General features: G+C 54.7%; 1 long non-coding RNA gene across 5 annotated transcripts; it reads right to left on the reverse strand.

The window, feature by feature from the left end:
- Positions 1–13,924: 13,924 nt before the first annotated feature.
- Positions 13,925–24,218, reverse strand: LOC147355729 (uncharacterized). Of its 5 annotated transcripts, none has more exons than XR_015144062.1 (4): positions 22,991–23,116; positions 22,133–22,198; positions 20,220–20,311; positions 13,925–16,654 (listed from the first exon to the last, which is right to left on the reverse strand). It is a non-coding gene; the product is annotated as an uncharacterized LOC147355729 (long non-coding RNA). The 5 variants fall into 5 exon arrangements; XR_015144060.1 differs by lacking the exon at positions 22,991–23,116 and adding an exon at positions 24,096–24,218 and having other exon boundaries at positions 16,532–16,654; XR_015144061.1 differs by lacking the exons at positions 13,925–16,654; positions 22,991–23,116 and adding exons at positions 17,956–18,416; positions 24,096–24,218.
- Between the last annotated feature and the right edge of the window lie 59 nt (positions 24,219–24,277).

Consider the following 24,277-nt stretch of genomic DNA (forward strand, 5'->3'; position numbering starts at 1 on the left):
CGGAAGACACTGCTTTCGTGTCCCGCAGCCCTGGCCTCCTGCCTGACTCCTCACCAAGGACCACTCTCGTCCCGACCTGGCCTACCTGCCTGGGTACCAAGCAGACACTGCTCGCAAAGAGGACCCTGCGGGCATCCTTGGCTGCTCCCTTGGCAGGAGCGAGCGGTGGATGCCTCCGAGGGGCGGGGCTGGTGCTGTCCCTGCCCCCCAACCCCGGCCCCGGCCCCACCACTTGGCTGCTGCCGGAGCTGCTCTCCTTTGCACAAGGAGTCAGGGTAACCCCTGGAGGTGCACTGCCCGTGTTCCTCCCTGCAGCCTCTCTCAGCTAGGGTGAGTGAATGAAGGCCCAAGCAGTGAGGCAGGGCTGCCTTTGGCCTTTGGGGTTGGGAGACTGCAGGGCACCCAGTGGAACGGGGACCCTGGGTTTGGGTCCCAGCTGTGCCTGCCCCCATCTGGTGGCTGTGGGACCTCCACCAAGGTTCGCGACCTCTTCGAGCTTCAGTTTGCTTTCCGTAAATGGGGGAGGGGTGAAGTAACAGTCCCGACCTCCTGGGGCCACTAGAGGGAAGCGGTCAGAGCCTGGGACCATCGTGATTACCCACCCGGCCAACGTCCGCCTTCCGGAGCCAATGGGGACCACCACCAGGGGAAGGGGGGTTGCTGAACTGCTCTCCAGGGTACAGACGTGAAGCCTCGGCAAAGAGGCTTCATTGATGAGGCTTCAGGACCCGTGGCGGGAGCCAAAGGAGTGAGCCCCTCAGCCTGTCCTGTGGCCCCGCCCTGTCTGCATCCCATCAGGGGCAGCACATAGCCACCAGCCGTGCCTCTCCCCACCCTCCCATGCCCAGCTCCCCCCGATCCAGCCTCCGGTCAGAAGGAGCCTTCAAATACTGCCCCTGCCTGAGCCCCTCTCAGAACCTTCCCCGGCCCAGCTCACCACCTGGCACCTGCCCCTGTGACCTCTGTGGCTCTGCCCCGCCCCCTCCTGCCCTGAGCCCACCAGTGGAACCCCTCGTGCCCTTCCACCTGAGCTGGCCCCTCGGTCCTCAGCCCGTCCTGCTCCTTGGTAACACCTCCTGAGTCCCTATACTCAGCTCACTTGTGTCTCTTCCAGGAACGTCGCTCCCTCGCTGCTCCACTGGGCTCCCCCGCCGCTCTGCGCCTTTAACGTCTACCAGCCACTGAGGCTCCGCGTGTGCCCGGCACCGAGCTCAGCTTTTTGCAAACACTGCCTCTTCTGATGCCCTCAACAACCCTACAGAGTGGGTGCCGTGATTTTCCCCCATTTTGGAGAGGGGAAACTGAGGCTCAGAGAGGGCAGGGGACTAACAGGGTCACACAGCGGTAAAGAGGCAGGACCTGCTCACAGGTGACAAGAGGCCCCGGGTGACGCGCTGGCTCGAGCGCGTCCTGTGCTCCAGGCCTGTCCTCCGGGGGCCCCCAGGGCCTCCACTCTGAGCCTCGAGTCTGAGCAGGGCTCCGTTGTTGGACACGCTTAGGGGACCTCGTTCTCAGCATTGCTCCGCTGTGTGTGGACGTCCCTCTCACCTTCAGGACGGGCACTCGTCTGGGTACAAGCGCCATGTCCATTTGGTTCTCCAGTCCCCCTGGCACCTTGCAGATCCTTCTAGAGAACCCGGGCTTGCCTACTGAGCGAGAGAACGTGAGGAGGCCTCCCTGGATACATTCCTTGGGGGTCTGCCTAGCAAACCTCTTGCTGCTCCTGATCTTGGTTGGGTGAGGGTGGGAACCAGAGGCCAGGGCAGTCTGGGTCCAACCTGGGCCCAGCAGACACATGGGCTGTAGGGGTGGCCTACAGGCCCCCACAGGCCTGGGGCGGGCCCTGGTGCTGTGCTCATCACAGGTCTGGGGCTGGGCCCCGGTGCTGTGCTCATCATAGCGGTGGTGCTGACATCCGGTGGGGAGGCTAAGATTGAAACACAGCAAGGGAAGGAGTTGAAACAAGGCACGTGGCCCCAGACAATGCTGATGGCCGAGAAATGGTAGCTCAGAGAGGCTGAGTAACCAACCCAAGTCGCACAGGGAGAAAGTGGCTCTGGCGGAAGGCAGGGACTCGGGCACTCATTTAGGCATATAAGGCTCAAATCTGCCACCACTGACCCCATGGCCTCCCTGAGCTACTGTGAAGTAAGGGGGAATAACAGGACTCTGCCCTGGGAGGGGGTCACAGGGGTGCTGAAGGCTGCAGTACACGGGCCCGCAAAGGAGACATGCTCCGTGGATGATGGCCATCTTTACTGGTGACATCAGACCCCCCGGGGGGGCTGCTAGGCAAGCCCTGAGCAGCCCAAGCTCATGGATAACACAGTGCAGTAACGAGCCCTCCCCAGGGCCTGGGTCCCAGCACCGGCTCTGTGCCTGTGCTGGGAGAAGAGGGGTGTTTCTGATCCCAACAGCTCCCTCTGACCCCTGCCCCTCACCCGCCCCCGCAGCTGCCCCTTGGAGGGCTTTTTTTAGCCTGGAGGAGCCGGGCCGCCCAGAAGCCAGCCCACCTCTGGTGCCGCAGGCAGCGTCCTTTGGAAGTGAGGCACCACTTTTTCTCTGTGACCTCCCAGCTCCTGGGGGCTGTAAATCTTCTCCCTGCAGGGACTGCAGAGGCGCCTCCCGCCTGGCACTGGGGCAGGACTGACTCCTCGCCCCACTCCTCCCTGCTCTGCAGGGCCCGGGCATGATGCCCAGAGCCAGGCGACTGCGGCTCTCTCGCCTGCATCCTTTCAGGCATCCCCAGGGCAGGGGAGGGGGGCGGTGGCTGGGCTCCCCACTCACCTCATCCGGCCCCCTCGGGCCTCGCTTTCTCCATCTGAAAAACAAGAGGCTCGGGTCTGAATCTTTTTTCTTTCAAGATCCCGGTGAGAGTCCTAATCACTGTCTCTAAAAATTGCTCACGCACATGACATGCAATTTCTCATCAAACTTTGCAGCCGCCTCCCCCACCAGATCGGCCATGACTCTGCCTGTTTAGGAACCTCTGTGTCTCCAGAGCTACTGTTACTTCCAACAAGCAAGCTGCAAAACAGAATGTATCGTGTCATCTTTTAAAAGCACAAATACTGGGTTTCCCTGGGTGACTCAGTGGTAAAGAATCCGCCTGCCAATGCCGGAGACACGGGTTCGATCCCTAATCCAAGATCGCCCATGTCTCGAGGTCGCTAAACCCGTGTATCGCAACCACTGGAGCCCACACTCTACAGCCCATGATCTACAAGAGAAGTCACTGCAAGGAGAAGCCCACGAAGGACAAGTTCAGAGTAGACCCCATGCACCGCAACTAGAGAAAGCCCGTGTGCGGCAAGAAAGGCCCAGCGCAGCCAAAAGTATAAGAATAAACGAATAACTAAAATTATAAAAACACAAATACTAACATTTACTTGTAAATGCACCGGGAAATCCAGAGGAATATATATAAAAAATAGTTTAAAAAAAAAAGAAATGATTGGTTCCAGAGTTTGTCTCTAGCGGGTGGGGATTCAGGGGCTTTTACTGTGTACCTCAGACATTTTTGGCACTGAATATTTTTGTAACGAGTGTGTGCCATGTGTAGAGATTTCTTTTATTCATATCTAAAATATGATCCTGTAATACAATAGTATCACCCACAACCTCAAGTTCACCAGGCCATCGATTCTTTTGTTGAGCTCATTGCATCAACCAGAGATCCAGATGGTAGTGAGGCTTCTCAAGTGTGACGGGCAAGGGATCAATAGGATTAGGACCATGACTAGACACCTAACACTGGATTGCTACTAAGAATCAATGGGCAAGGTAATTTACCTATCCAGGCCCCAGTTTACCCTCCAAAACAGGGTTTACCCTCAGTTTATGTCTCAAAGGGTTTCTCACTTTGCTAAGGAGGAAAAGTAATATATACATTTAAAAAATTATATATGGGTTTCCCTGGTGGTTCAGATGGTAAGGAATTCACCTGCAAAGCAGGAGACCTGGGTTTGATCCCTGGATAGAGAAGATCCCCAGGAGAAGGGAATGGCTACCTACTCCAGTATTCTTACCTGGAGAATCCCATGGACAGAGGAGCCTGGTGGGCCACAGCCCATGGGGTCACAAAGGGTCAGACATGATGAATATATATAACATAATATATATATAAAATTTAAAAATAATACATTTTAAATAAAAGATTCTTGGTCGCGGCAGGTTGTTAGACTCTGCCTGGGTCCCCAAGGGAGGTGCTAGCTCTTGGTACCACTTTCATTGTCCCCCCCCAACTCCTTCCCAGGTGTTGGGTCCCAGGCTAGACCCCCAGAAGGTCCCAGGAGCCCAAAGGACAAATGTGGCTGGACTGGTCTGGACTCGTGTCTGGCACCCATTCAGAATGGGGATATAAAAAACCCAGACATCACCTCATCGCTGTTTCATCAAAAAAGGAGACTTTCTCCCTGTACATCCCCGCAGAGGATAAATTCCTGCCAGCTGCGCAGCCCGGGAGGGAGCAGGAAGAACGGAGGAAGGGATCTCCCCAACTGGGGGGTGGGGGAGGTGTCAGGGGGCCGCTCTGGGACTGGCCCCTTGGTAACCATGACAACTCTTCCCCTGGGTATCATGTGGGCACCAGATAAGCATAAGCCCCTCTACCCCTCCCCACACCGTGTAAAAGGGGAACTGGGAGCCTCTACTATAAATAAGAGGTGAAGGGGCTTGTCTGAAGTCACTGAGCTACACCCTGGGTTTGCCCTGAGTCTGACTGACTCCCTAGGCAGTGGGCTCTTCTTCCTGGGAGCCACGAGGCCCGTGGCCTAAGGACCATGCACGCATGCTAAGTCAGTTCAGTTGAGTCTGACTCTTTTGCAACCCCATGGACCGTAGCCCACCAGGTTCCTCTGTCCATGGGATTCTCCAGGCAAGAATACTGGAGTGGGTTGCCCTGCCCTCCTCCAGGGCATCTTCCCGACCCAGGGACTGAACCCACATCTCTTATGTCTTCTGCATTGGCAGGTGGCTTCTTTGCCACTAGCGTTACCTGGGAAGCCCCGGGCTACGCATACCCCTCTTCAAACACCCTGTGCAACCTTGGGCAGGTCTGAGACCCTTCCTGGGTGCTTCTGTAACCAACCCCAAATCCTCCGGATTTTCAGAGGAAAACCCCAGGCCACCCAACCTCTTCCTCCAGGTTAGTTCTGCCATGAATTTACATGTTGGGCTTTGCTGGAAGATTTGATCTGAACACAGCCTCACAGCCTCAGAAAGATAAACAGCAACCAGATTGAAAAAGAGAATCCTCACGGCCCAGAGAGTCTCCAAGAAAGATATCTGATATGCCCTTCCTAGGGCCAGTCCTGCCCCACCGCCCCCACCCCAGCCCCTAGCCGTCCGCTTAGTCCCCTGGGTCAGGGTCCTCAGGCTGTCCCCGCTTCTACTCCGCTCTAGAGGACCTGGGATCCCCTCAGGGCTCATCAGATGCAAATCAGAACACGGGCCCCACAGGCTTCTCGGGACTCCTTAGCAGGATTCCCCAAGGCCAGTGCCTCACCCTGACTAGGCAGACGTGGGCCTCACCACCCCCCAGCCCATCTTCCTTACCTCACCCACTTTCTTTGGGGTGATTACTGGGAAAGTGGGCCCAGCAAGGGTGTCTCAGAAGCTATGAATTCAGATTTTTATGCTAAATCACCCGGTTGTTAAATGTAGACAACAGGACTGGTCCTTTGCTATGTGATCTCAAACCTGCCCTTCCCCAGCTCTGCTTGGCATCCCGGGGGCAGACCCCTGTGAACTGCGTTTTCCAAGTCCCTTTGCCAGCTGGTCCTCACTGGGTTCAGCCAGTGGGATGCCTGAATGGGGACTGGTGGGGTGGGCCGAGGCCAGGCCGTTTCCCCTCTCTCTGCAGTTGCGGGGTCTCCTTGGAAACTCCCCTGACCCACCCCCCACCCCCACTGGCAACCCATTCTCCATGATTCCAGGCCATACTCACCCCATGTCCTGATTAACTTTTCAAATTGGTCCTATGGAACCTCCAAACTGGGCTGTATTTTCCAGACTGATACGGTAATTCAAATCCTCTTTTATTCCCCTACTTTAACAGAAATGTGGTAAAAAAAAAATACATGACATAAAATTTACCATTTTAATCATTTTTAAGCATACAGTTCAGTGGCCTTAATTACATTCACAAAGTTGGACAACCATGTTGATTATCCATTTCCAAATTAGAGTTTTTTTAATATCCTGAGGGCTGAACCAAGCTGGTTTGCAGCCTACATCAGGCGGTATGACCTTCACTTTCCAGGTGGCAAATACCCTCTGGTGAATTCTGCCACCTAAGCATCCCAAAGTCCCCGCGGTTAACTGGGGAGGGTAGACGACCCCCATTTCACAGACAAACTAACTGGGCTCAGGCAGGTCAAGGCTCCTGACCAAGACCCCAGATTCCAAGCCCTGTGCTCTGTCCTGTACCCACCCTACCCCACCCCCCGCTTCCTGTTAGCACCCCGCCCCCCACTCTCGAAACCTGTGTGCGCACACCCTGCTCCCCCTCCTCACCAGGTGTAAATTCCTGCCACTGAGCTTCCCCCTTGAAGTCTCATCCCAGAGTTGGGTGGACGTGGGGGCCCTCGGGGTCTGCATACCCAAGAACACTGCAAAACTGGGCACCAAATAAGAGTAAGTAATAATAACAACAATAATACCACCGAATATTTATTCACACTCAATTCCTTCTGCAAGTGGACAGGAAGTAAAAGTTCTGAGGGTCTCGCATCTGTGTTTCTCAGGGGTCAGACAGAAGCAAGGGGTGGTGGAAAAGCCCAGAGCAGAAGCTTCCATAATTAAAACTACCTAATTATCCTCCAATTAAAAATAAATTTAAAATGTTTTCTTCTTTTTTACCTTATTTTCATAATTTAAAAATTGAAAAAAAAAAAAAAAAAACCCGACTACTCCTCATCAAGAGCCTAGGGTCTGAGGTCCTTTGTCTCTTAATCCTCAGGATTGAGAACCCAGAGGTTCCTTAGGGAGGCAGGCCCACCCGGTTCCACAGCAGGAAGGGGTGCAGCTGGGACCCACACCCAAGTCAGTTTGGTCCCCAAAGACCCATAAGAGGCCATCCTGACACGCTCCATGTGCTCACTTGGCCTCCCCTTCTTTGCACCGGCGGCTCCCCAACACTGGGCCACCTCCATGAGGGGTCCCACTGGGGTGAAGGGGTCTCCCCAGGCCTGCTGCAGCCTTCCCAGTGACCAGCCGGGTAGCCGTGGCTGCAGCCAGAGGAGCAGAGCCAGGCAGGAGGCTCTGCCAACTGCTGGGGGGCGGGGAAGGGCAGGCACAGTGACCGTGGCGAGAAGGGCCAGGTCGGGGGACAGAGGCCTCCAGGGGCTCCACATCTCCACCAGGGCGTGGTGGGCATTCTGTGTCAAGCGCTGAGTCACTCACCAGCCTGGGTCTAAACCTGGCTCTGAATAACACACTTCAGGTTTGTCTGTGAACACACACTCCTGCCCTGAAGGACCCCTGAGAATCACCCTCACGGCCTCCAGGGGAGGACCTGGGAGACGGCGGGCAGAGGCGTGGGGGGCAGACTTTCCACTGTCCACCCTTTGGCCCTTGGACTTTCAAACCATTGGTAAATACTTTTAAAGTTATAGGGACTTCCCTGGCGATCCAGTGGTTGACTCCATGCTCCCAATGCAGGTGGCCCAGATTCAGTCCCTGGTTGAATGGGGACTAGATCCCATTAGCTGCGACTGAGAGTCTCACGTGGCACAGCTGAAGACCCCGTGTGCTGTAACTAAGAGTCGGTGCCACCAAATAAGTAAATAATTTCAATCCTGGGTTGGCAAATCGCTGTGTGACCCTGAGTAAGCCACCTAACCTCGCTGAGCCTCTATTTCCCCAACTGTAAAATAGTGTTAACTAAGGCGCTTACTCTATTAATTAATGCTGTTGTACAGTTGGGGAAATAGAGGCTCAGAGAGGTCAGGTGACTTACTCAGGGCCACACAGTGACTTACCAATCCAGGATTTAAGTTATTTATTTTGTTTAAAAAACTTTTATTTATCTATTTGGCTGTACTCAGTTTGCAGCACACAGCATCCTTAGTAACAGCATGCGAACTCATCATTGCAGCATGTGGAAGCCACTTGTCAATGCATGAGACACAGCGGACTCAGGTTCGATCCCTGGGTTGGGAAGATCTCCTGGAGTACAAAATGACAAGTCTGAACGTGCATGCCACTCATCCATCTATACAGCTTACTCCATAGGGTAAGAGGAATTGTTAGTCCCTCAGTCGTGTCTGACTCTTTGAGACCCCATGGACTGTAGACCGCCAGGCTCCTCAGTCCATGAGATTCTCCAGGCAGGAATACTGGAGTGGGTGGCCATTCCCTTCTCCAGAGGATCTTCCTGACCCAGGGACTGAACCCGAGTCTCCTGCATTGCAAGCAGATTCTTCACTGTCTAAGCCACCAGGGAAGCCCCCATAAAGTAAGGGTAAAGCGTAAATAAAAGTATGCGGTGTTTGACATGACACCTGACACAAAATAAGAGTTCCTAGAATGTGATTGCTAATATTATTATTATTAGCTATTTGCCCAAGAGACCAGGCAAGGGCTTCCTGCTCCAGTCCTGTCACCTTCCAGGATCTCATCCTCAAGTCTGGAGGCCAGTCGAGCCAACACCAGCTCTGTTACCGCGAGCTCTGTGACTTGAGTAGATCATCTCGCCTCCCTGTACTCTGGTTCCCTCCTCTGTGAAGCAGAGACACTAGAACTCGCCCACTCTCCACAAGACTGCTAGCCATCAATTTCTCATTTCCCAGTGGCCACTGCATCACATGGTGCCCAGCACAGGGCGCCAGGGTGAAGGTAAGCGGGAGGGGCTCACAGCCTGGTGGGGGAGGAAGGCGGATACATTAACAGATGCTCACGAGAGACAGAAGTGGTGGGTGAAGGAAACAGGACTAAGGGAGGCCTGCCAGGGGGCCTAACCCAGCCTGGAGCCAGGGAGGAACAAGGACAAGGAAGCCTTCCTGGAGGAGGGATTGTCACTGCTGAGCACTGAAGGATGACCAGGGTTGGCCAGTCAGTTCAAGGAGAAAGGGGGTCAGAAAAGGCACCACAGGCAGGAGAAGCAGAAAGAACAGGGCTGGGGGTAGATGACCCAGTGGGTTGTTCCCGAACAGGCAAGAAGAAGGCTTGGTGCTGAGGGCAGCGGGCAGCAGAGGAAAGGCTTTCGTCACTGAACTTCAAGGGCTACCTGGTTTCAGAGCCCAGCTCTACCACTGTCAGCTGTGTGACCTTGGGCAAATTCCTCAACTTCTCTGTGCCAAATTAGGGGAACGGTGTTTACCCCTCACTGTTGTTGCAAGGATGAAAGTGAGTTGATTCGTGTGAGGTGCTTAGGACGGGGGCTGGCACACAGCCCCGTTCTGCCGCGTCTTCTGCAGGCCCAGTCGTGCAGCAGCCTCAAGGATAGGATGCTGCCTAAATATTTGCTGAGTGGACGAACAAATGAGCAACAAGGTTGCCAAACTGTCGGACAGTCCCGTGGCCCCCTTGCCCACACCCGTGGCTGGGGGCCTGCTCTGGCCTCCCCACTTCCTGACCGCTGAGCAGGATCACAGATCGCCTGGAGGCTCACTGATGCCCCTTCGTCCCCCCAGAAACCACCTTGGCAAGAACTTGCCCACTGCCAGCCCATCCCCCATCTCCACCGTTGACAGGAGCCTGGACTTGAGCAGCCCAGGCTGAGGGGGCTGGGCTGGGCCTTAAAGGGGAAGGAGGCCCTTGTCTGGCACAGGGATCCACCTCCAGATCTGACTCTCCCAGTGCTGTGTATGAGGAAGTCTGAGGCTCCGGGGGTGGGGGTGGGGGTGACAAGCTCTTGCCTGGAGGGAGGGTGAGCCCTGCCCAAAGCTGGGCTTCCCCGCCACCCGGTCACTCATCCCGTCCTTTCTCTCTCCGGTCTGCTCGGCCTGGTTGCCGAGGTCCCCGCTCAGACACAGAGGAGACTCAGTTCCAAGGGGAGAGATTCAGTGTCGGGGGAGGTGAGGGAAAGTAAGAAACAGGAGGCCAGTGAGGGCAACTTCAGGATCACTCACACTGTACAAAAGGGGAAACTGAGGCCCAGAGAAAGGCCACAAGCCACATCCGGCTGAGCAGCCCATCCACACAAGGCTGGAACAGGACCGGCCGCCGGGTCCCAGGTGCCCAGGGAGGCCCGGCAGGCAGTGGCCTGAAACAAGCTGACTGTCTGCAAATGGGAACCAGAAAAGAAGGGGAGAGAGGTAGTGCTTTGCAGGCAGTTTTGTTGCAGAGAGCCTTGGGGGAGCCCTAAAACTGGAGCTGCAGCTGCTGGTCCAGAGCAGGACTAGTGCCCAGCAGAGCAAGCACCGCCCCCCTCAAGAACCTGGGCCCTCTGCCACCACCACAACGGGGCTGCTGCAGTCCTGGCTCAGTCCCTGCCTGGCCTGCAGCTCTGCAGAGGGAGGGATGTGGGAAGAGACGCAGAGCGGGCTCTCTGCTCCAGCTCCAGAAGCAATGAAAGCAGAATATCCCGAAAGCCCCTCTGAGGGGTGGCCTGGAGACCCTACCCTGCAGCTGTGCAGAAGTCGGGCCAGGAGAGGGGCTTCCTTTCCCTGCCTGGTCAGGCCTACAAGCCCAGGGGGTCCTGCCTTTAGCGGCTGGTTCTGAAGAGAGGTGGCAGGAAGGGGGCCCGAGACTGCAGAGAAGCCTCTCCAGGCCCCAGAGTGGGCTGGGTCCTAAAAGAGCAGGGCCAGGGTCGGGGACAGCCAGGCCCTGCCCTGGGGAGTTGAGTGATGGTCTGGGGCAGGGACAGGGGAGATGGAACGCTGAGACAGTTCACCGTGTGATGAGATAGCCGAGGTGGGGTGGAAAAAAGCACTTGGTGGGTGACAGTGACATTAATCATAGCAATGCGCTGTGCTGTGCTCAGTCACTCAGTCATGTCCGACTCTTTGCGACCCCATGGACTGTAGCCCGCCAGGCTCCTCTGTCCCTGGGGATTCTCCAGGCAAGAATACTGGAGTGGGTTGCCATGCCCTCCTCCAGGGGATCTTCCCGACCCAGGGATCGAACCCAGGTCTCTGGCACTGCAGGCAGATTCTTTACCGTCTGAGCCACCAGGGAAGCAGCAATGCTTCCTGAATATTAAATGCAGATGCTGGACCAGTCACCGTGAGGCTGAGCACAGCCCTGTGAGCGAGACAGTACTTTCCCCCTTTTACAGATGAGTAACTGAGGCCCAGAATGCCAGCAGGATGCCTTCACAGCTGGCTCACTCCATCCTGGCCCCAGAGACTCTCGTGGGCCCCTCCTTCTGGCCTCAGCTGCAGGCGGCTGAGGCTGTCTGTGTGGCCCCTGCTGACCCTTCAACCCACTCTGCACTCAGGACACAAGACGAGTGGACGCAGATCCGTGAGGGGCGGGCGGCACACCCTCTCCCCACCTTCTCCATGTAAGTGGACATACATCCAACCCTGCATCTATGTTTGGCAAAACCCACGGTCTGAGCTGAGCCTCACACTAACTCAAGAGGTGGCCAAGGCCTGGAAAACCCCCTCCAACTCACTGATGAGAGCCTCAGGGAGGCTGTGTGCCTGGCTCAGGTCCCTGGTCGAGCCGGCAGCGGTGGGCAAGCCCCTCTCCCTTCTCCTGGCGCCTGCCAGCTCTCTCTGAGGGAGGGTGGACTTGCTGCCAGGGGTAAATGATGCCAGCTTAGAATGGGCCTGGTATCTAGCATCTCATCTAATTCTCTCAAAAACATTTTGGGGTTTTGGTGACAGTTTATTAAGATAGAATTCACATACCATACAATTCACCCATTAAAACTGTACGAGTCAATGGTTTTTAGAGTTTTCAGAGCTATGTAACCGTCACCACATTAAAATGCATTTTATACCATTTTCATTACCCCAAAAAGCAACCCTGTATTCTTTTAACATCATCCCTCAATCCCTTGTATCATCCCTCAATCCCCTCATCCCTTCAGCTCCAGGCAACCACCAGTCTACTTTCCTTCCTATAGATACACCTATTGCGGATATTTCATATAGATGGAATCACATAATATTCAACAACTTTTTGAATGGGGTGTTAATGTTGCTCCCATTTCCCACATGAAAGTGACTGAGGCTTGGACAGGTGGAAACTTTACCAAGGGCCCTCAGTGAAGCAGGAACGAGCAGGGTCGGGGCCCAGGCCACCCGCTCCCAGAGGCCTGCTCTGCGGCATCCACGCCCCCAGTGAGGAAGCCTGGGGGCTCACTGAACCACCCACTCCTCCCCTCCCTTCTACCTGGGCCCAGGACTTCAGCCCCCAGTTCCTCCATCACACCCAGGGCTTCTGCCAGGGAAGCCCCAGGCCCTGGGACTGCACCCGATTCTCTCGTGACCCCTGCTCTCAGTGCTTCAGGCCTCAGCTCTGCCGCCCCCCTGGAAAGCTCCTCCTGACTGCTCCCCTTTCTCGGCACTTCCACTGCCCGTGGAAGATGGGGCAGCCTGGCTCCCTCTCTGTGGTCGGGAAACTGAGGCCGTGGGGAGGTGTCTGGGGTCACCCAGTGAGACCAGGCAGAATGGGGACCTGGGCCGGGTCCCCAACTCCCACACCAATGCTCCTCCTCCTGGCCATTTCTAGACAGGAAGCCCTCATCTCCTCCACTCCCATCCCATCCTGACATTGTCTTCAGGCCCTCAAGAAAGAGGGGAAATCGAGGCTCAGCAAAGCCAGCGATCTGCCCAAGGCCACAGGTGCTGAGCCAAGACTCACCTGCTGATTCCCAGGCTCCCCCACCTGATGCGCTGGGTCAGGAGCCCCAGTTTGTGGCTCCCATGGCTCCTCAATTTACCCCTCTATCCACCTTCATGAAATGGGCTCCTTACTTGTTGATGACCAGGGGAGCTGGGATCCCTGTCTTCTTCGTGGCTGTGTGTATCCACGGTGTAGACCCCAGCCAGGAACAGGTCTCAGGAAAACAGAAAGTGTTAGTCGCTCAGTCATGTCTGACTCTGTGACCCCATGGACTGTAGCGTGCCAGGCTCCTCTGTCCATGGGATTCTCCAGGCAAGAATACTAGAGTGGGTTGCCATTCCCTTCTCCAGGGGATCTTCTCAACCCAGGAATCAAACCTGGTCTCCTGCACTGGGGACAGATTCTTTACTGTCTGAGCCAATAAGGAAGCCCAGGTCTCAGGAAACATTTGTTGAATGAATGATGAAACAAGAAAAGGGAGGAATGCGTGGGTGGGGTGGTAAGGGCAGTTGAACCACCTGCTCAGAATCACAGGATGCCATTTGCCAGAATTACGGGGTCTTACACCAACTCTTCTGACTCCTAAATCTAGAATTCTTTTGACCTTTAGGAGGTCTTATGCCTCTTGGGGAGTCACCCACACAATCCTGCACCCAGTTTTGAGGGCTTCTGGCCCCCTGCAGCTCACCTACAGGCTCCCCAGGAGTCGAGTCTCTGTACTGCAGGTTGAGAACCCCGTACAGGTCACACAGCCCTGTCCCGAGGACACGACAGACGTGAATGCACTTCACCAGAGCCTGAAGCCCAGCACGCACTTCAGCTGTCTCAACCACGATCCTGCACCGAGCTGCAGCCCCTGGCACATGACACGGCAGTTCTGACACTGATCCTCCGCCTCCTCTGTCCTTGCATGGCCCTCTGCCCCTCCCCAGGGGCTGCTGCTGGCCAGGGACGTGCTGGAATGCTCGTTAATGCTTCTTCAGCCGCCATCAGCCCTGGCAGCCTGCACCCACGGCCTCCAGGGCAGGGACTGCCTGCACCCCACATCCGGGTCCCCGGTTGACTCAGTGGGACCCTGCCTCTCTTCCCCCACCCCTAACACCATCTTGGTCACAGAGGGCCAGGGATGGGCAGGGTCCAGGGCTCAGGAACCCACCCAGTGCCCAGAACGGCGCTGCACACACCTGGTCACAGTTGTGTTTATTAAGGGTTTTCTAATAGTGTTAGGCTTTTTGCACATGTTTTTCCACCAAAGCTCAAATGAAGCTGGTCCTGTTACACACCATTCTACACATGTGGGAACTGAGCCCCAGGAAGCAGAGGTCACTTGTCCGAGATGCCCCAGAGGGAGTGTAGGCATTCATTCTTGGGTTGGTCTGACTTCAGGGGTGGTGGATCCTGAACCATTAGTTACTGGTGATTGTCTGGAGGTGGCGGCTCGCCTTCAGCTGTGCAGGTGTCTGTCCTTGGAAGCCCAGCCCTAGGAACGAATGTTCTGAGTGACGTGGCAGATTCACATTTATTAGAATTTCTCAGAGAATGCAGAGTTTGCTGAACTTCAGCTTGTCTCTTCATTTGCACTCATAAAATATTAAAGCTGGAAGGTGCCCTGGTCAGTGGGATTGTCTAGTCTCCACATTTTATGAAAGCAGAAACTGAGGCCCAGAGGTGCAATGGTCTCAGCCCAGGCGTCCCCAAGTCACAGATAATTAGGAAGAAATCCGGGACTCGGGACATCATGTCAATGCTCCCTAAGATCAAACAATGAAAGCTCAGGAAGTCACACTCAGGGCCTTCCGGTGCAAGCCTCTCATTTTACAAAAGAGGAAACTGAGAATCAGAGAACAGCGGGGTCTTCCTAAGGCAAAGTGCTCCACCGATGGTCCCCAGAGACCGAGTTTTGTACTAGCAGTGTGACCATACAGATGAGATAACCTTTCACTGATGAAGTGGCAGTGCGGCTGCTGCTGCTAAGTCGCTTCAGTCGTGTCCGACTCTGTGCGACCCCATAGACGGCAGCCCACCAGGCTCCCCTATCCCTGGGATTCTCCAGGCAGGAACACTGGAGTGGGTTGCCATTTCCTTCTCCAGTGCATGAAAGTGAAAAGTGAAAGTGAAGTCGCTCAGTCGTGTCCGACTCTTAGCGACCCCATGGACTGCAGCCCACCAGGCTCCTCCGTCCATGGGATTTTCCAGGCAAGAGTACTGGAGTGGGGTGCCATTGCCTTCTCCAAAAGTAGTAATAACAGAACCTATAGTATAGGCTCACTCTCAGGAATATAAATGATGCTGGCCCTTAGGCCAGCACCCAACACTCACTAAGGGCTCCATCTGTAGTGTATATTACTAACACTGGTGGGCCCTTGTCATTTCCCCTCTGCCACCTGCCTTCCACGCCAAATGTTTCTGGGCACAGAACAGTGGATAAGACTGTGGACTGCTGCTTCAGTCACTTGGTAGCTGGGTGACCTCGGACTGGTTACTAGTTTGTGACTCTGGGCTTCAAATGTCTCATCAGAAAATGGGATGGCAGGAACAGACCTACTAGACAGGACTTTGGGGGGATGGATATAATACATGTGATAGGCTTCATGCAAAGCCAGGCCTAAATGAAGTGCTCAGTGGATCTGAGCACCACTCTCACCACTTTCATGGCCACGTTGCATGTCCGTCCCACCCCAGGCTGCAGGGCGCCTGCCAGCGTTAGGAGTGCCAATGCAGCAAGGCAAGGCGATCTCGGAGCCCTGTGCCTCCTGCCTCCGGGGCAGGGACTGCGTGCACCCCACATTTGCCGCTCTTCCCCTGCCCCTAACACCATCTTGGTCACAGAGGGCAGAAGACGGGCAGGGTCCACGTCTCAGGAACCCTCCCAGGGCCCAGAACTGTGACAACCGGTCACAGTTGTGCTTATTAAGGGTTTTCTAAGCCAGAAATAGTGTTAGGCTTTTGCATATGTTTTCCCACCAAACCTCAAAAGAAGCTGGCCCTGTTCCACACCATTCTACAGATGTGGAAACTGAGCCCCAGAAAGCAGAGGTCACTTGTCCGAGATGCCCCAGAGGGAGTGTAGGCATTCTTGGGTTGGTCTGACTTCGGGGTGGATTCTGAACCGTTAGTTATCGTTGATTGTCTGGAGGCACAAGGCTGCTTTCTCGGCGCCTGCCTGGAGGCGGGGATTCTGAAAATGCTGGACAAAATTCCGGTTTTTGCAAGTGGAAGTGTCCTGGAGGAGCCCCCATTTCAGGTGCAGAAACTGAGGTCTGGGAAAGGAAGGTTGCTGTCCACAGACTCACAGACGCCCGGTCTCAGGTTCAGGGTTTGATGCACAGGTGTCCTCGCTTGTGGCACGGTAGCCCAGGGACGGTCCCCTTCCCCAGGAGCCCCCGTCCCCGAGGAAGAGCGCCCATCCCAGAGTTCCGCCTCCTCGGTTCAAGGCTGTGTGGTCAGTCCTCCCGGTGGCATCTCGGCGTCTGCCCTGCCGTTACGACGAAGGAAGCGATGGCAACCGAGGTCGCTGCCACCTTTCTGCAGTCTCCAGGGATGCCTCTGACCCGGAGCTGTGGCGACCAGGGCTGCCGGAAAGCTGGGTTCCGGCTGTAGGTAGCGCTCGCTGTCCGCATTCCGAGCCCGAGCGCTCGGAGGAGCGCTCGACAATCTTCGGAAGCCGGAGGGAAAGCTCGGGCATTTCCGGTGCCGAGGGGCGGGGCTGACCGTAATGCCGGCGTCTCCGCCTCCGCCTGTAGAGGGCGCTGTTGCCAGTGCGAGCCCGTCAAGCCGGAGAGCCGGCCAACGTATTAGGAGGCGCAGAAACAGGTTCTGCAACCTTGGAGCCCCGGTTTCTTCCTCTGGAAAATAGGCTTGATGACAAGTCTTGTGAGACGCCAGTGGGACCCGAATAAGTTTGTGAGAGGAACTGGAAGACACATTGATAGATATGCATGCTATTTGCCTCAGTTTGTTCATCTGTAATTAGGGGTCATTGCACTTTCCATCCCTGTATGAATTGTGAGAATTGAAAACTGTGGGTAAGACACATAGGAAGGGCCTGGGGGACCTCCTTGGTGGTCCAGTGGCTGAGACTCCGAGTTCCAATGCAAGGGACCAGGGTTCGATCCCTGGTCAGGGAACTAGATCCCATATGCTGCAACTAAGACCTGGCTCAGCCAAATAAATAAGATTAAATCAAAAAATAAAGAGCCTGGCACCTTGTAAGCACCTAGTAAAAGGTAATGATTGTGATAATGGGCGAAGGGCTCCCCCCAAGACAGGAAATAAAGTCCGCATGTCAGTTCCTGCTTCCCCTTCAGCTGCAGAGCCAGAGACAAGGCAGGTGCCAGATGTACTGAAACGACTGGCTGAGGGTCAGACCTGCCACTGACCACGTGGGCTTCAGTTCTCTCCTCTGTGTAACTGATGGCCCCTAAGGCCCTTTAGCCCTGCTTCCTTGAACTCTGAGTTGTGAAATGCAGTCCAAGACAGCTTCTACTTACAGATGGATAGGGTGGACAAGGGCCTATAGGGAGTCACCACGGACATTTACTCTTTCCACAAACTTCACTGAGCTAACATTCTGGTACCAGGTCCTAGGGAGCAACATTAAGTAAGAGATGCCTCTTGCCCTTGCCCAAAGTTGAGTTAGGTGACAAACAGCCCTTTAGAATACAGGGTTAGGCTAGAACAAGGGCAAGTCAGGGGGTCGTAAGAGCCCACACCTTGGGGGTTAGGGAAGGCTCCTTGAAGGTGAAGGATAAAGAGAAGTTATGTGAAAATGGGGGCAGGGGAAAAGGATTTCAGACAAGAAGCTCTGGGTACGGGTACAAGAAAATATTGCAGAATCAAGAATTTCTCAGAGGTGGGTCGGAAGCAGAAGAGATTCTGGGAGAGAGGGATGTCCTGAGCAAACACAGGGGTGGGGCCGGGTGGCTGTGTTCTAGAGCCAAGTTTTGTGCTTGGCAAGTGATTTAACCTTTCCAGGCCTCAATTTCCTCACCAAAGCTTTTTGGAGTGGATGTGATGCCTAGATGAGAAAACGTATGCAAAAGACTTAACAGCAGGGGCTTAATCAGCGGACTTAGAAGGTTGGTCAAGGCCAGATCAATACAGGCTGTTCTGCTGTAGGGACACTGGCTCAGATGTACATCCCCAGGCCCCTCCACAAGAGATTCTGACTCAGAGGATCTGGGAGGGCACAGAGATTCACTTTGGTGACCAGCATTGAGGCACGATTTTTTAAAATTTTAATGAAAAGCACATTTTCTCCACTAACTCCCTCCAAGACCGTAAAGACCTCAAGGACAGCTTTGTCTCTTTCTTCTTTCACTGCTAACCTCCCCGGAAGCCAGAAGGCAGTTCAGGTGCCCAGCAGAGTTTTTTCCTGCACGTGTGACTGAGTCCCCAACCCAGGTCTGCTCTGGGCTCCCACAGTCTTCTGTCCAGGGCAGGCGTCTGGCTCAGGGCCGGGGAAGAGGTTTCAGAAACTTTCCTGGCACATCTCCCCTCTGCTGGCATTTGTTTCTGGTTGGCGCCAGGCTGCTTTCAGGCCCTATGAGTCCTCATGCCACCTGACCTTAGAGGGACAGGGGCTAGGATGCGGCTGCCCCTCAGAGAAGCAAACTTCACATCCTCTGAGCTCGTTTGCCAGGGCCTCTTTTAATGCCCAGTAATGCTGCATTTACCTGCCAACAGAAATGAACTTTTATCCAACTGATAGTTCTTCCCCCAAGCCTCAATACCCCACTTTAAACTGATTGGTATAGAATCTTTCTCAAATGTACTATGGACAGCCAGGATAAAGAGAGGAAGCATCACTTAAATATATTCTTCTGAAAGTGACTGCGCATCTTGAGAAGTGCAGCAGGCCCTGCTGTGAGCTCTGCGACCTTGGCAGGCCACTTTCTCTCTCTGACCTAGACAGCCTAGCCCGTATTGGGAAAGGGCCCTGCAGACCTAGGGCGACTGCTGCAGACACCACATACTTAGGTGGCCTGCACAGGGAGCACCACACAGAGGTTGCCAGAATCATTTTCTTGATGACCCAAGATCTACCTGTGAACATCAAGCATGGTTCCATGGCTACCGTCTATTTATCTGTTGCCTCAGGCTAGGCCATCCAGAGAGCCATCGGCCGTCATTTCAACTTCCTGACTGTAAGGTGGCCTGGGATGCCACCTTCCCCAAGACAACGCTGGTTCTCCACCTCCCTAGCTTCCACCAGATGCTGGAGGGAACTCCCGGAGCAAAGCTCCAGACAGTGTGACAGGACCAGGAAAGGGCTGGGTCCAGTTCTAAAGCAGTGGTCCTATGGGGACCCAGCTGGGCCTTCCCATGAACATGAAAGGTGGTAGCACAGCCTTACAGTTGAGCGTAAATGCTATAGAGACCAGCAGACCTGGGTTTGAATCCCAGCTCTGCCATTTACTACCTGTGACCTGGGGCAAGTTACCCGACCTCCTCTGAGCCTCCATTTCCCAAACCACGAAATGGGAATAGTCAGAGTATTTAATCTCATACAGTTGCTAGAATGAGAGAGGCCAGGTGTGAAAACAAAGGTACCTCTTCCTCTTCTTAGCAGAGCCTTGAGTCCTCTTGTTGCTTAGCCTCTTGCACTGGGTAACAAGAATATAACAGTCCTAGAGCATGTGTGAGTCCACAAGCCTCACCCAATTGCTAGAACTGGTCCCTTAGGAAAGACCAATGAACCATTTCACTCTCAGGCTCAGGAACCACTGCCGGAGAATCATTCATCTGTAATTGCTCGCAAAGAGAACTGTAAGAGTGGGGGAGATGGGGCGGATCTGTAAATCCACCCACCAGCTCCTGACCTTTTCAGCAGAATTCAGCCTCCTACCCACTGTCTTCCCAGGGTGGCAGACGGGTGGGCAGGCAAGCAGACCTACTGCAGGCTTTCATCAGTTTTGGGCCAGTCCCCTGTGGTTACAACCACGAGAGGATACTAGGAGGGGAAGGCTTATGCAAAACTGCATGTAGTTCAGTTTTTTGCTGTCTGCTTCATAAAGGGAGTAGGGGGAGGGAGGCCGCCTCCCCTTTACTATAAGTCAAGGCCTGCAAAAATAGGACACCTCTAAGGAGCGGCGGGGAGGAAGAGGGGAGGAAGGAAAGGAGGACAGAGAAACTGGGGGTGGAGGAGAGATGGAAGGGTGTGATAGAAGGAGAAGGAACAGAGAGAGGAAGAGAAGGAGAGTATATGAGGCATGATGAACGCCAAAGAGAGATAAGGAGAAAGAGAAATACTCTGCGCTTCACAGACACACAAAAATAACCGCTGAATTAAAAAAGAAAAAGGTATTACTGAGGAGAGTTTGCAAGCAATGTAGTAGGCAGGGTCTGAGCCCTAGCGAAGGTGACCTCGCACAGCTCAGGCTGGCTGGAAGGCTCTTAGCCGGCAGTGGCCGCCCTCCAAGGGCTCAGCCAGCCGGGAGTTATCCAGATGCCTGGTGCTGAAATGCCCGGGTACTCACCAGCTTCTCAAAGAGGACTTGCTCAGCCATTCGACTATTTGTTCAGCTCTGCTGTATGCCAACCACTGTTCCAAGGGCTGAGGAAAGCACCACTGAATAAGACAGGCAAAAGTCCTTGATTTTATGAAGCTTACATTCTATGGGAGGAGATAAGATAGTACAACTGTCCATGTTAGAAAAGGTCAAGTTCTATGGAGAGACATAAAGTAGGAAGAGAATGAGCTTAGCAAATACATCCCAAACAGAGGTCACAGCGAGGTGACACAGTGCTGTGGGATGCCAGGGCTGGGAGTGAGCCCCACGTAAAGGATGTACTGACACTGGGTCACAGGTCACAGGGACTCTCAGATGGATGACCTGTCAGTGGCCAGACTCCAGTTCCAGCCAGCCGCTTGTTCCCTCTCTGGGGGCCTCTCATTCCTCCAACCTCAGGTCATCTGGGCCCCTCAGTGCCAGAGAAATAGGTTTTCACCTTCTGTATACAGAACTAGCTTAAGGTTGGATGATTTGAGACCCTGTCACTGGGTCAACTTGGGCAAGTCATCTCCTTACTCTGGCCTTTGTTTACTCATCTATAAAAGGGACAATGATCCTTGACTAGTGATTCTTGCCATGTTTGAGGAGGTACCAAGGAGAAAGTGGTGGCTGAGTTCTGTCTGCTGTACACATGGGGTATTCCCCCTCACTGAGGTATCATACTTCAGAGTCCCCAGGGCTTACCACTGGGTCTAACCCTGTTAGACACTGAATGAATGGAGTGGCAGCAATGCTTGGCCAGTGTTCACTGAAAACTGTGTTCCACCCTCACCCTTCACTCTGCAGCCCTGTTCCTGAAGAGCACTAACCCTGAAGGAGAGCCCAGAGGGAACAGGGCCTGAAGCCCATGCCTGGGTGGGTCCTGCAGTCTGGGCCACTTTGGGTGACACTTGGGGGGTCAGAAGCCACTGTGGTCAAATAAGTTTTGGGGAACTTGGCACCTCTGGGAGATTCCTAATGCTCATCACCATGTCCAGGCTCTAAGAGTTGCACCAAGAGTCCTGATAACTTCCTTCAGCTGTCAAACTCCTGTTTCTCCTCCTTTTTGGAGGAGTGCTTATCATAATCCTCAAGAAGTTGCCCTGAGAAACGCTGCACTGGGATTTGGGAACGACTTGAGAATCCTTGTCCCAGGGAGACAATTTTAGAAGTTTCTGGGGTTCTGAACCTCAGTGTTTTTTGTACACCTATCACATAGCAGGCACTCAGTAAACATGTGAAGAATGGATGAATGAATGGATACATGACACTGTTGTTCTACTCAGTTTCAAATGGTAAAAACTGGGGCAGCAAGATCAAAGGGATTTGAGACTCAAGGACTCAGGGCAGAATCATTTTTAGTCCCCTTTAGACCACAAGTTTGGGTGAGGAACGGCTGGAATTTATTCATCCATCCATTCATTCACCCAATGACAACTCAGGGTGGTAAGTGTGATGTGGTGGATTAGCACTGGGGACCATGGAGGGGATAACTGACTACATGTTGGGGTAAAAGGGAATGACTTCCAGGAGGTGAGCCTAAAGGGCCCTTTGAGGGGACTGACCTCAGGATTCCCACCCTCATGTCATTTTCCAGCCACATGAATCACATTAGGGACTTCTTGCTTAGAATCCCATGGTTGTGGGCCCCCAGCCTTGACAGAATCCATCTTGGCCCCCTCCTCTCTTTTACCCAGCCCCTGCTGCCACTCCGCTTTGCTGTCAGCTGCCTGTCAGCCTCCCCACACCCAGAGGATGCATCTGCATTATGCAGATGACTGAAAAGACCCAAGGGAACAGAGCTAATGGCAAGATTCCAAGCAGAATGACAAGTCAATGGGGAGCCCTCTGCAAGCCCCCCAAATGCCATTCTTAGAAGCCTCAGGCCAGACACTCACCTCCATCCTCCCAGCACCAACTGCACACCTGCCCTCTGCCCCCTGCAAACTGGAGCATAGCTGGACCTTTAAACAGGGGAAAAATGCTTCATCATGTTCTGCTTCTTCATGCAAAACCAGAAACTCCCTTCCCCCTCCCTCCTCCTCCCCAGTGCACTCTCCTCCCAGTAAAACCTGGTTAAAGGGACAGTACAATCACATCCCCATCTCTGAGGGCCTGCTTAGAACCAGGGGTCTGGGAGTGAGGTGGAGTGCAGAGAGAAAAGGACAGATAGAGGTCTTCCCTAGGGTATTTGTCTGTCCCCATCCTGGGGAGCCTACAGAAGGAAAACCATGCAGACTGGAAATGTAGTGCAGGTTGAATTAACTGCCTGAGGGAGGCTCAGGTCTGGGATGGAAGTCTTCAGTGACTCCCTAGGGGGTCTCAAGGCTCCCCGCCTCACCACACCTGACATCTAGGTCCCTTCAGCTCCAATGGAAGGACAAGACAGGTGTGTATGTGGGAGACAGTCACAGAATGGAGGAACTGGACCCCCAATAGAAGGTCAAGGGGCTGGGTCTCTGGCTGCCAGGGTGACCCCACTGGATTACCCATCCACCCCTCCTCAGTCCCCCATCTGCATAGCACAGGGATCAGACATCAGGGAGATAGAATTCCTCCCTCCCATCCCTCAAGGGGAAGGCAGAGGTTAATTAACCCCTTTCTCCCCAACAAAGAGTAGGCCCTGTCCTTGGTGCTGAAGCATCAGCTGCAGCACCACCCCCACTCCCAAGGCTCTTGACTGGAGTCAAACCCAAGACAAAGCTAACTATCAACAGCAGTGTAGGTCCCCCAAATACAAAGGCCCTCTTTTCTACCTGAATTAAGGCTTGTGGGGGTGAGAAGCTCTGATACCCTGAAAGCTTCTCACCGCTTCTCCGGGTGTGAGAAGGGAGCCCAGTCATGACACCCACTTGTCTCTTGTGGGTGTGGGGAGAAACGACAAGTTGAAGCCGAGGAGATGGAGAGGGGAGAGGAAGAAAGGACTTCTGAGTTGTGGGGAAGTGGCTGCTATGTCCACGGGCAGTAGGATTCCTCTCCTCTACTGATGCTGGAGACTTCCCAAGTCTCTGGGGGTCTCAAGTTGCAGCCTGACCTGGAGCAAGGTCTGTTCTTTGTACCGATGGGCGAACCGAGTGGGGGTGGGGGCAACGTGTTCAAGGTCATTCGCCAGCAACTGTGGGGCTGTCCTCGGTGTGCAGACCCTGGCCCGAGGGACTCCTGGCACCCCTGCCACCTCCCCAAACCCCACACCCAACTCACACCAGCTCTCCCAACGCCATGCCCCGTTCCCTGCAGTACCCCCATTCTTGGTTCTTTGACCCTTGCACACTCCGCCTTTACAGGGAACCCTCTGCACACTTCACTGAGGGTCCTTCTTGCTGGGGCCGGTTTCGGGGTCTCCTGCCTCCTATCCTGAGGAGAACACTGTGCCCACCCTCAATCCGGGCTTCCCTTCTCTAGCCTCTGCAGTGTCTCCCACACCCCCAATTCAGGGCAGCCTTGCCGCCCCTCCCCAACTCCAGGCCCCCTCCCCTTTTCGGGCCGGTTGCCGAGTTCTTGAATCCTCTCTTGGTGGCCTCTCTAGCAGCTAGGGTCTTCTATCTCTACTCTGTAGCGCCCACCATGCCTCCATTCAGGAGTACTTTTCTCCTCCCCTATTCCGGGCCGGCTGCAGACACTCTGAGCTCCCTCTCCTGAGGGTCTAACTATCAGGGAATTCCTGTGCCCCCTATCACTCGGGGTCCTCATCCTACTGCGCCTTCCACCACTCCATCCCGAGGGCATCCTGTCCCATTCCCATCTGGTCTCCTTGCCCTCGCTCCCCCATTTCGGACGCCTTCTCTCTTTCCGAACATAGTAGTAGGGTCTCGCCACCCGCACCCGGGGGGTCCCCGGCGGTCCACTCCGGGAGTCCTCTACCGTCTGACGCCCTCGGCGGGGTGGGGGCGCGGGTCTCCTCTGACGCTGCGTTGTCGATTCCCCTTCACTCCTAGCTTCCCCTGCCCCGCCCCTCTCACTGCGGCGGAGCCGGCCGGCCTAGGCCGCTGGGGGAGGAGGCGGAGAGGGCGGGGCCCTCCTCCCCCGCTCCGCCCCCCCCGCCC

Source organism: Bos grunniens, chromosome 17 (genome assembly GCF_055505025.1).
Source record: "Bos grunniens cultivar Pamir isolate PY7600 chromosome 17, Bosgru_T2T1.0, whole genome shotgun sequence".
Taxonomy (NCBI): Eukaryota; Metazoa; Chordata; class Mammalia; order Artiodactyla; family Bovidae; genus Bos; species Bos grunniens.